Here is an 11476-nt window from a genome sequence, read left to right as displayed (position 1 = left end):
CAAAGACCTAACAAGAAGGTGTCCACCAAATATGTTTAATGAATGGGTGCAGTTGCATATCTTCTATGAAGGCTTGTCATATGAATCAAAGAAGGCAGTAGATCATTCCTCTGGAGGATCCTTGAAACTGTAGCTGAGAATGACTACTTCTATGCTTCCGAAAGAGGGAACACTAAGGGAGTACTGGAGCTAAACAATGTGGATGCTCTGCTGGCTCAGAACAAGCTCATTACCAAGCAGTTAGCTGACCTCACCAAGAAGATGGAGAGAAACCAAGTAGCAGCAATCACCACCTCATCAACAACCCAAGAAAAAGTTGAAGAAGAGGACCTTGAGCAAGCCAACTACATTGGGAATTCACCTAGACAGAACCATGATCCATACTCCAAGACATACAACTCTGGATGGAGGAACCACCCAAACTTTGGGTGGGGGATCAGCAAGAGCAAAGCCAAGACCAGAGACATTACAACTCCAACAACAATGCAGCTCATCAACAATTCACACAGAGGACATATCAACACCCCCACAATAACACCTCTCATCATTTCACCTCTAATCCCAATTCACCATCAATTGATGACAGACTCTCTAAGCTTAAAACCTTACTTGAAGGAATATGCCAAGAGATTCAAGAAGATAAGGTGTTCAAAGAAGAGGTGCGAGCCAACATTAAGAACCAAGGAGAGACCATCAAAAAGCTGGAATTCCAAGTGGGATGCTTAGCGGAGAAAATTCCCAAACCTACTGATGGCTTCCTAAGTGACACGGAGAAAAACCCAAGAGGAGAAGCAAAGAAAGTAAGATGGGAAGATTGCAAAATGGTCACTACAAGTGATCAAGAGGATGAAGACGAGAAAAGCAACCTCTCCCAACAACCTGAAAACAACTCAACAGAGGAGGAGGAGGATAGAGATCACCAAGAACCAGAAATCTCACAATAAGAGTTGCTGAAGCTCTACGCACCATTTCCCCAACTGCTCAATGGTGCTGTGGGGAAGAGAATATACTCAAGGTTCCTAGACTTGTTTGCATCTCTGCATGTGAACATACCATTCATCAAGGCTATACAACAAATGCCTGCATTCATCAAGTACATGAAGGAACTTCTTCCCAGGAAAAGCTCACTCAAAGGAGGCCAAACTATAGTGTTAAACAAGGAATGTAGTGCCCTGATTCAACCTGAATTGCCTGCAAAAAGAAGAGACCCAGGGAGTTTTCACATCCCCTGTGCCATAGGGGAAATAATGTTCGATAAAGCACTCTGTGATTTAGGGGCAAGCATCAACTTACTGCCCCTATCCCTAGCAAAAAGGCTGCAGATCAATGAGATAATGCCCACAGATGTGGTCATCAGACTAGCTGATAAGACTCAAAAGCAAGCAATAGGAGTGGTGGAAAATGTGTTACTAAAGGTTGGGAAATACTTTCTCCCAACAGACTTTGTCATCTTGGACATAGAAGAAAGTCACACTCACCCAATCATATTGGGAAGACCCTTCCTAGCTACGGCCAGAGCACTCATAGATGTGGAGAAAGGAGAGCTAATATTGAGGATCCATGATGAACGGCTCAGCTTTAATGTCCTCAAACTCTCACAAGAAGTAGATCTAGAGCACAAGGAACCAAGTAAAGACCATGATGAGTTGCTAAAGGAGGAAGCAAGCACAGAAGCACATCCAACCTATCTGGAGACTCCTTTGGTTGATAAACAAGGGAAACAACAACTACCACAGCTCAAGGAGAAGTTAGAAGAACCTAAACCTCTAGAGGCATGTGAAGACAACATCACAAATCCCTTAGAAAAAAAAGTCATCAAGAACAAGGCAATATCAAAGGACACAAGGAAGAAGGTACCAAGGAAGTGGAGGAACAAAAAGATCCCTACAGAAGACTTCTCTCCAGGAGATAGAGTGATCTCAGCTTACTTTCCAGATATCCCCCCTAATCTCCCTACTGTACCATCTCAGTTACCTGAAGTCTTCACAATCAATAGAATTCTCTCCCTGGAACATGTAGAGATCATTGATACAACCAATGGATACAAGTCCACAGCGAGAGGGGAGGACTTCAAGCATTACCAACCACCCTGATGAGGGAGAAACGTCAAGCTAGTGACGCTAAAGAAGCGCTTTGTTGGAAGGCAACCCAACCTTAGGTAACTACTTTTTCAGCTGCATTTCAATAAAGATCACAAGTTGTTTCCCCTGCATTGCAAGGAGCTAAGTTTGGTGTTCCACACCAAAACAATTCAAGAGTGAAAGTACGATTCTAAGTTTGGTGTCCCACCAGAGGATGCTAGTTAGAATCACACTATACTCTCAAAGCACATTGCTAGCTCTAACCAATTAAGGGAACCACTTGGATATAGATTAGTCTTGAGTTAATTGGTTGCTAACAACAAGATACGAGGTTCTACGCATGCACGCGAGGTTTTGTAGTAGGCAAGGAACTAAGTTTGGTGTTCACACACCCAAAATAAGTTCAGAAATCATAAGCATACATGCGAACTGACTATTCCTCAACTGCTTGGGAAACAAGCAACTTCCAATAACCTTGCAGGAAGCTTATGAGGAGATGGTGCACCTTTAACTAAGAAAGTAAGGCATTAAGAACTATGACAATGACAACAAGAAGGAAACTGGATTGGCGTAGCAAACCATCTCTCAAAGGTTGTATTGCTACTTAATTCCATCTACTCATCTTGTTAAAAATTGGAAGTCCGAATGCACTGTTAATTAATAGTCATGTGTTGATTTAAACCTTTTCAATTCTGCATTTTAAGTTTTTATTGCTTAGGTCTATGTTTACTGGTTCTTTAGGTTACTGAATCATACTATTACTTATTGTATGCTTGTCCTTTTGAATCAAATGAAAAAGAGAATGATTGTGTTTTAAAAAGACCAGAGTGGAGTTCATAATATGGAGTAATTTTTGAATCTTTGGTGTGATCATAAGTTAGCTAAGTTGGTTCAACCATAAGGTGGCTAGACAACTATCTGTCCTGAATACTATGCTTTGAATACACCCATGAGACTAAGTAAATAGCAAGATCCTAATAAGAGAAAGGGAAAGAACACTTAAAGTGAAAAACAAAAGAAAAAGAGTAAGCAATAAGGCTAGGCACCAATGGTTGTAATCTTGAGGCATGTGTCTATGGTGTTCCGGTGTGAGGGATCTACTTGGATGAATAAGCTCTTAGGGGTGCCTTATCACTTGGTAACTTGGGTTAACTAACTTAGGATTATCAGCTGAAAGTCCACTATCAAGAGTAACCCTCACTACAGAGCATTTAGTAACCCAAAGAGGTGCTGGACACCAAGGTCTCAAGAAAAGAAAATAAATAAACCACATGCCTGTGGTGTGTATGTATAGGGGAGAGACTTGAGGAAGTAAGTCCGTAGGGGTGTTTCAACACCTAGCACCTTGAACCAACTGGTTCGGGAGTGTTGGCTGAAAGCTTATTTTAAAGAGTTGCCCCCTTACAGACACCTAGCCTGAAGAACACAAATAAGCCCTGAAATGACAATAAAAGGATCAATAAAAGTCTCATGGTATTTAAGCAAAACCAGTGTTTTAGAACATGATAAAGGTTTGAAAGCCAGTAATGGAATGAACCTAAGTTGCTATGCATGAAACCACCATAAAATCAGTAACAAGACCTCCATGATGAGCGGATAATTTATACGCTTTTTGGCATTGTTTTTAGTATGTTTTTAGTATGATCTAGTTAGTTTTTAGTATATTTTTATTAAGTTTTTAGTTAAAATTCACTTTTCTGGGCTTTACTATGAGTTTGTGTGTTTTTCTATGATTTCAGGTATTTTCTGGCTGAAATTGAGGGACCTGAGCAAAAATCTGATTCAGAGACTAAAAAGGACTGCAGATGCTGTTGAATTCTGACCTCTCTGCACTCGAAGTGGATTTTCTGGAGCTACAAAAGCCCAATTGGCGCGCTCTCAACGGCGCTGGAAAGTAGACATCATCGGCTTTCCAGCAATATATGATAGTCCATACTTTGCCCAAGATTTGATGGCCCAAACCAGCGTTCAAAGTCACCCTCAGAAATCCCAGCGTTAAACGCCGGAACTGGCACCAAAATGGGAGTTAAACGCCCAAACTGGCATAAAAGCTGGCGTTTAACTCCAAGAAGAGTCTCTACACGAAAATGCTTCAATGCTCAGCCCAAGCACACACCAAGTGGGCCCGGAAGTGGATTTTTATGTCATTTACTCATCTCTGTACATCCTAGGCTACTAGTTCTCTATATATAGGACCTTTTACTATTTTATTTTCATCTTTTGATCACTTTTAGATCTCTAGATCATCTCTGGACATCTAGTTCTTAGATCATTGGGAGGCTGGCCTCACGGCCATGCCTAGACCTTGTTCTTATGTATTTTCAACGGTGGAGTTTCTACACACCATAGATTAAGGTGTGGAGCTCTACTGTACCTCGAGTATTAATGCAATTACTATTGTTCTTCTATTCAATTCCGCTTGTTCTTGTTCTAAGATATCACTTGTTCTTCAACTTGATGAATGTGATGATCCGTGACACTCATCATCATTCTCACCTATGAACGTGTGACTGACAACCACCTCCGTTCTACCTTCGATTGGGTGAATATCTCTTGGATTCCTGATACACGATGCATGGTTGATCGCCTGACAACCGAGTGCTCGCCTGACAAACGAGCCAGCCATTCCGTGAGATCAGAGTCTTCGTGGTATAGGCTAGAACTGATGGCGGCATTCAAGAGAATCCGGAAGGTCTAACCTTGTCCGTGGTATTCTGAGGATTCAATGATTGAATGACTGTGACGTGCTTCAAACTCTTGAGGGCGGGGCGTTAGTGACAGACGCAAAAGAATCACTGGATTCTATTCCGGCCTGATCGAGAACCGACAGATGGATAGCCGTGCCGTGACAGGGTGCGTTGAACATTTCCACTGAGAGGATGGGAGGTAGCCACTGACAACGGTGAAACCCTTGCTTAAGCTTGCCATGGAAAGGAGTAAGAAGGATTGGATGAAGACAGTAGGAAAGCAGAGAGACGGAAGGGAAGGCATCTTCATACGCTTATCTGAAGTTCCTACCAATGAATTACATAAGTATCTCTATCTTTATCTTTATGTTTTATTCGTATATCACCATACCCATTTGAGTTTGCCTGACTAAGATTTACAAGGTGACCATAGCTTGCTTCATACCAACAATCTCTGTGGGATCGACCCTTACTCGCGTAAGGTTTATTACTTGGACGACCCAGTACACTTGCTGGTTAGTTGTGCGAAGTTGTGTTTATGCCATGGTACTGAATACCAAGTTTTTGGATTCATTACCGGGGATTAATTGATTTGTGAAAAGTAGTGATCACAATTTCGTGCACCAAGTTTTTGGCGCCATTGCCGGGGATTGTTGAGTTTGGACAACTGAAGGTTCATCTTATTGCTTAGATTAGGTATTTTTTTTCGGAATTCTTGAAGATGAATTCTAGAGTTTCATGATGATTTGTTGAAGTCTGGCTGGCTGTGAAGCCATGTCTAATTTCATTGGACCGAGGTTTCAACTTATCATCACAAGAGCTTGTTGATTTCTATCAATCTTGCTTTTGGAGCAGTGATCTGCTAAGGCTTGGCTGGCCATTGGCCATGTCTAGTGTTTTGGACCGAAGCTTTCATTGAAAGCTTGGCTGGCTGTGAAGCCATGTCTAATTCCTGGACCGGAGTCTTAGACTAAACATTGCATGATTCCTGGAATTCTCATTAAGAATTTTGATACCTTTTTCCACTTAATTTTCGAAAATCCAAAAAAATTTTACAAAATTATAAAAACAAAAAATATTGCATGTTTGAGTCTAGTGTCTCATTTTAAGTTTGGTGTCAAGTGCATGCATTCATGTGTCTTAAGGATCTTCAAGTAATTCTTGATGATTTCTTACTCTGATCTTTGAATTCTCTTGACTTGAGTGTTTATGTGTCTCATATGCATTCTCATTAGTGTCAGTAGTATACAAACTGCTAAGTTTGGTGTCTTGCATGCATTGTTATTTGATTTTAGTTGCATTTTGATTATTAAAAATCCAAAAATATTTTTAATTTGCGTCTTTTCAAGTCAATAATACAGAGAATTGAAGATTCAAAACATACTGCAGAGGAATTGCACAGAAAAGCTGGGCGTTCAAAACGCCCAGTGAAGAAGGAAAGACTGGCGTTTAAACGCCAGCCAGGGTACCTGGTTGGGCGTTTAACGCCCAAAAGGGTAGTATTTTGGACGTTAAACACCAGAATGTGCACCATTCTGGGCGTTTAACGCCAGGATGGCACAAGAAGGAAGATTTTGTTTTCAATGCAATTTTTTTTTCAAGTTTTCAAAATTTTTCAAAATCAAATCTTTTTCAAATCATATCTTTTCAATCATATGTTTTCAAAATTGATTTCTTTCCATTTTTAAGGATACTTGCTATCAATTAATGATTTGATTCAACATTTCAAGTATATTGCCTTTTCTGTTGAGAAAGGTTTAATGTTTGAATCATATCTTTTCTTGATAGCCAAGTCATTAATTTTCAAAATCAAATCTTTTTTAAAATGTTTTTCAAATCATATCTTCTCAATCACATCTTTTTAAAATAATCATATCTTCTTAACCACACCTTTTTCAAAATAGCTTTCAATCATATCTTTTTGATTTCTAATTTCAATATCTTTTTCAAAAGTCACTTTACCTCTTTCTCACTCTTAGTTTTCGAAAATCAATTAAGGTTTTTCAAAATGTTTTCAAAATCTTTTACTTAATTTTCGAAAATCACTTCCCTTCTTCTCACATCCTTCTATTTATGGACTAACACTATTCCTTAATGCAAAATTCGAACTCCATCTTCTTTGATAAGTTCGAATTTTCTACTTCTGTCTTCTAATTTTCTTTTCCTCTGACACCTCAAGGAATCTCTATACTGTGACATAGAGGATTCCACATTTTCTTGTTCTCTTCTCTTTCATATGAGCAGAAGCAAAGACAAAAGCATTCTTGTTGAGGCTGATCCTAAACCTGAAAGGACCTTGAAGTGAAAGCTAAGAGAAGCTAAGGCACAATTCTCTGTAGAGGACCTAACAGAAATCCTCAAAGAAGAAGAACACATGGCAGCTGAAAACAACAACAATGCCAACAATGCAAGGAAGGTGCTGGGTGACTTTACTGCACCTACTCCCGACTTCTATGGGAGAAGCATCTTTATCCCTGCCATTGGAGCAAACAACTTTGAGCTTAAGCCTCAATTAGTTTCTCTAATGCAACAGAATTGCAAGTTCCATGGACTTCCATTGGAAGATCCTCATCAGTTTTTAGCTGAATTCTTGCAAATCTGTGACACTGTCAAGACTAATGGGGTTGACCCTGAGGTCTATAGACTCGTGCTATTCCCTTTTGCTGTAAGAGACAGAGCTAGGACATGGTTGGACTCACAACCTAAAGAAAGCCTGGACTCTTGGGAAAAGCTGGTCAATGCCTTCTTGGCAAAGTTCTTTCCACCTCAAAAATTGAGTAAGCTTAGAGTGGAAGTCCAAACCTTCAGATAGAAGGAAGGAGAATCCCTCTATGAAGCTTGGGAAAGATACAAACAATTAATCAGAAAGTGTCCTTCTGATATGCTTTCTGAATGGAGCATCATAGGTATTTTCTATGATGGTCTCTCTGAACTATCCAAGATGTCTTTGGATAGCTCTGCTGGAGGCTCTCTTCATCTGAAGAAGACGCCTACAGAAGCTCAAGAGCTGATTGAAATGGTTGCAAATAACCAATTCATGTACACTTCTGAAAGGAATCCTGTGAACAATGGGACTAGTCAGAAGAAAGGAGTTCTTAAGATTGACACTCTGAATGCCATATTGGCTCAGAACAAAATATTGACTCAACAAGTCAATATGATTTCTCAAAGTCTGTCTGGAATGCAAAATGCACCAAGCAGTACTAAGGAAGCTTCATCTGAGGAAGAAGCTTATGATCCTGAGAACCCTTCAATGAAAGAGGTGAATTACATGGGAGAACCCTATGGAAACACCTATAATTCTTCATGGAGAAATCACCCAAATCTTTCATGGAAGGATCAACAGAGACCTCAACAAGGTTTCAACAATAATAATGGTGGAAGAAACAGGTTTAGCAATAGCAAGCCTTTTCCATCATCTTCTCAGCAACAGACAGAGAGTTCTAAGCAGAATAACTCTGACTTAGCAACCATGGTCTCTGATCTAATCAAAACCACTCAAAGTTTCATGACTGAAACAAGGTCCTCCATTAGAAATTTGGAGGCACAACTGGGTCAGCTGAGCAAGAGAATTACTGAACTCCCTCCTAGCACTCTTCCAAGCAATACAGAAGAAAATCCAAAAGGAGAGTGCAAGGCCATCAACATAGCCGAATTTGGAGAGGAAAGAGAGGCAGTGAACGCCACTGAGGAAGGCCTCAATGGACGTCCACTGGCCTCCAATGAGTTCCCCAATGAGGAACCATGGGAATCTGAAGCTCAAAATGAGACTATAGAGATTCCATTGGACTTACTTCTGCCATTCATGAGCTCTGATGAGTATTCTTCCTCTGAAGAGGATGAGTATGTCACTGAAGAGCAAGTTGCTAAATACCTTGGAGCAATCATGAAGCTAAATGACAAGTTGTTTGGAAATGAGACTTGGGAGGATGAACCTCCTTTGCTCACCAAAGAACTGGATGACTTGTCTAGGCAGAAACTGCCTCAAAAGAGACAGGATCCTGGGAAGTTTTCAATACCTTGTACCATAGGCACCATGACCTTCAAGAAGGCCTTGTGTGACTTAGGGTCAAGTATAAACCTCATGCCTCTCTCTGTAATGGAGAAGCTAGGGATCTTTGAGGTGCAAGCTGCAAAAATCTCACTAGAGATGGCAGACAACTCAAGAAAACAAGCTTATGGACTTGTAGAGGATGTTCTGGTAAAAGTTGAAGACCACTACATCCCTACTGATTTCATAGTCCTAGAGACTGGGAAGTGCATGGATGAATCCATCATCCTTGGCAGACCCTTCCTAGCCACAGCAAAGGCTGTGATTGATGTTGACAGAGGAGAGTTGATCATTCAAGTGAATCTTAATCCTTGGTGTTTAAGGCCCAAGGATACCCCTCTGTCACCATGGAGAGGAAGCATGAAGAGCTTCTCTCAAAACAGAGTCAAACAGAGCCCCCACAGTCAAACTCTAAGTTTGGTGTTGGGAGGCCACAACCAAACTCTAAGTTTGGTGTTGAACCCCCACATTCAAACTCTAAGTTTGGTGTTGGGAGGTTCCAACATTGCTTTGAGCATTTCTGAGGCTCCATGAGAGCCCACTGTCAAGCTACTGACATTAAAGAAGCGCTTGTTGGGAGGCAACCCAATGTTATATTTTTATCTATTTTCCTTGTTATTTTATGTCTTTTGTAGGTTGATGATCATGAGAAGTCACAAAATCAATGGAAAAAGCAAAAACAGAATGAAAAACAGAAAGAAAAATAGCACACCCTGGAGAAAGAACCTGCTGGCGTTTAAACGCCAGTAAGGTTAGCTGTTGGGCGTTTAACGCCCAGTCTGGCACCATTCTGGGCGTTTAACGCCAGAAAGGGGCACCAAACTGGCGTTAAACGCCAGAAAAGGGCAAGAAGCTGGCGTTAAACACCAGAAATGGGCACCAGCCCGGTGTTTAATGCCAGAATTGGCTAAAAACGCAATTTTGCTTGCCATTTGGTGCAGGGATGACTTTTCCTTAACACCTCAGGATCTGTGGACCCCACAGGATCCCCACCTCCCCTACCACTCTCTCTCTCTTCTTCACCCATTCACCAATCACCCCACCTACCTCACCATTCAAATTCAAACCACTTTCCCTCCCAAACCCACCCATACATGACCGAACCATGACTCCCCCCACTCCTATATAAACCCTTCTTCACTCCTTCATTTTCACACAACCTAAACACCACTTCTACCCCTTTTGGCCGAACACAAGCCATTCCCTTTTCCCTTCATTTCTTCTTCTTCTACTCTCTTCTTTCTTCTTTTGCTCGAGGACGAGCAAACCTTTTAAGTTTGGTGTGGTAAAAGCATTGCTTTTTGTTTTTCCATAACCATTTATGGCATCCAAGGCCGGAGAAACCTCTAGAAAGAGGAAAGGAAAGGCAAAAGCTTCCACTTCCGAGTCATGGGAGATGGAGAGATTCATCTCAAGGGTGCATCAAGACCACTTCTATGAAGTTGTGGCCTTGAAAAAGGTGATCCCCAAGATCCCTTTCAAACTCAAAAAGGGTCAACTTTGATCAAAGGTTGGACCAAGTCCTCACAGTCATATGTGAAGAGGGCGCCCAATGGAAGAGAGATTCAAGAGGGAAGCCGGTTCAATTGAGAAGGCATGACCTCAAACCCGTGGCTAGAGGATGGTTGGAGTTCATCCAACGCTCAATCATTCCCACTAGCAACCGGTCCGAAGTTACTATAGACCGGGCTATCATGATCCATAGCATCATGATTGGAGAAGAAATAGAAGTTCATGAGGTTATAGCTCAAGAACTCTATAAGGTGGCGGACAAGTCCTCTACCTTAGCAAGGTTAGCCTTTCCTCATCTCATTTGTCACCTCTGTTATTCAGTTGGAGTTGACATAGAGGGAGACATCCCTATTGATGAGGACAAGCCCATCACTAAGAAGAGGATGGAGCATACAAGAGATCCCACTCATCATGAGATCCCTGAGATTCCTCAAGGGATGCACTTTCCTCCACAAAACTATTGGGAGCAACTAAACACCTCCCTAGGAGAATTGAGTTCCAACATGGGACAACTAAGGGTGGAGCACCAAGAACACTCCATCATCCTCCATGAAAATAGAGAAGATCAAAGAATCATGAGAGAGGAGCAACAAAGACAAGGAAGAGACATTGAGGAGCTCAAGCACTCCATAGGATCTTCAAGAGGAAGAAAGAGCCGCCATCACTAAGGTGGACCCGTTCTTTAATTTCCTTGTTCTTTATTTTTCTGTTTTTCGAAAATTATGCTTATGTTTATCTATGTTGTGTCTTGTGATCATTAGTGTCTTAGTGTCTATGCCTTAAAGTTATGAATGTCCTATGAATCCATCATCTCCCTTAAAAAAAATAATAATAAATGTTCTTAATTGAAAAAGAGAAGAATTGCATGAATTTTAAATTTTATAACAGTTTAATTATTTTGATGTGGTGGCAATACTTTTGTTTTCTGAATGTATGCTTAAACAGTGCATATGTCTTTTGAATTTGTGGTTCATGAATGTTGGCTCTTGAAAGAATGATGAAAAAGGAGACATGTTACTGAGGATCTGAAAAATCATAAAAATGATTCTTGAAGCAAGAAAAATCAATGAAAAAAAAAAGAAAATTTCGAGAAAAAAAAAATATTCGAAAAAAATAGAGAAAAGAAAGAAATAAAGTTGTGATCC

General features: G+C 40.7%; 1 non-coding gene across 1 annotated transcript; it reads right to left on the bottom strand.

Moving 5' to 3' along the window:
• Positions 1–7547: 7547 nt before the first annotated feature.
• Positions 7548–7655, bottom strand: LOC112793348 (small nucleolar RNA R71). The gene has a single exon (XR_003198045.1). It is a non-coding gene; the product is annotated as a small nucleolar RNA R71 (small nucleolar RNA).
• Positions 7656–11476: the final 3821 nt, after the last annotated feature.

This window comes from Arachis hypogaea, chromosome 3 (genome assembly GCF_003086295.3).
Source record: "Arachis hypogaea cultivar Tifrunner chromosome 3, arahy.Tifrunner.gnm2.J5K5, whole genome shotgun sequence".
NCBI classification, from domain to species: Eukaryota; Viridiplantae; Streptophyta; class Magnoliopsida; order Fabales; family Fabaceae; genus Arachis; species Arachis hypogaea.
This window is presented reverse-complemented; position numbering and strand designations above follow the sequence as displayed.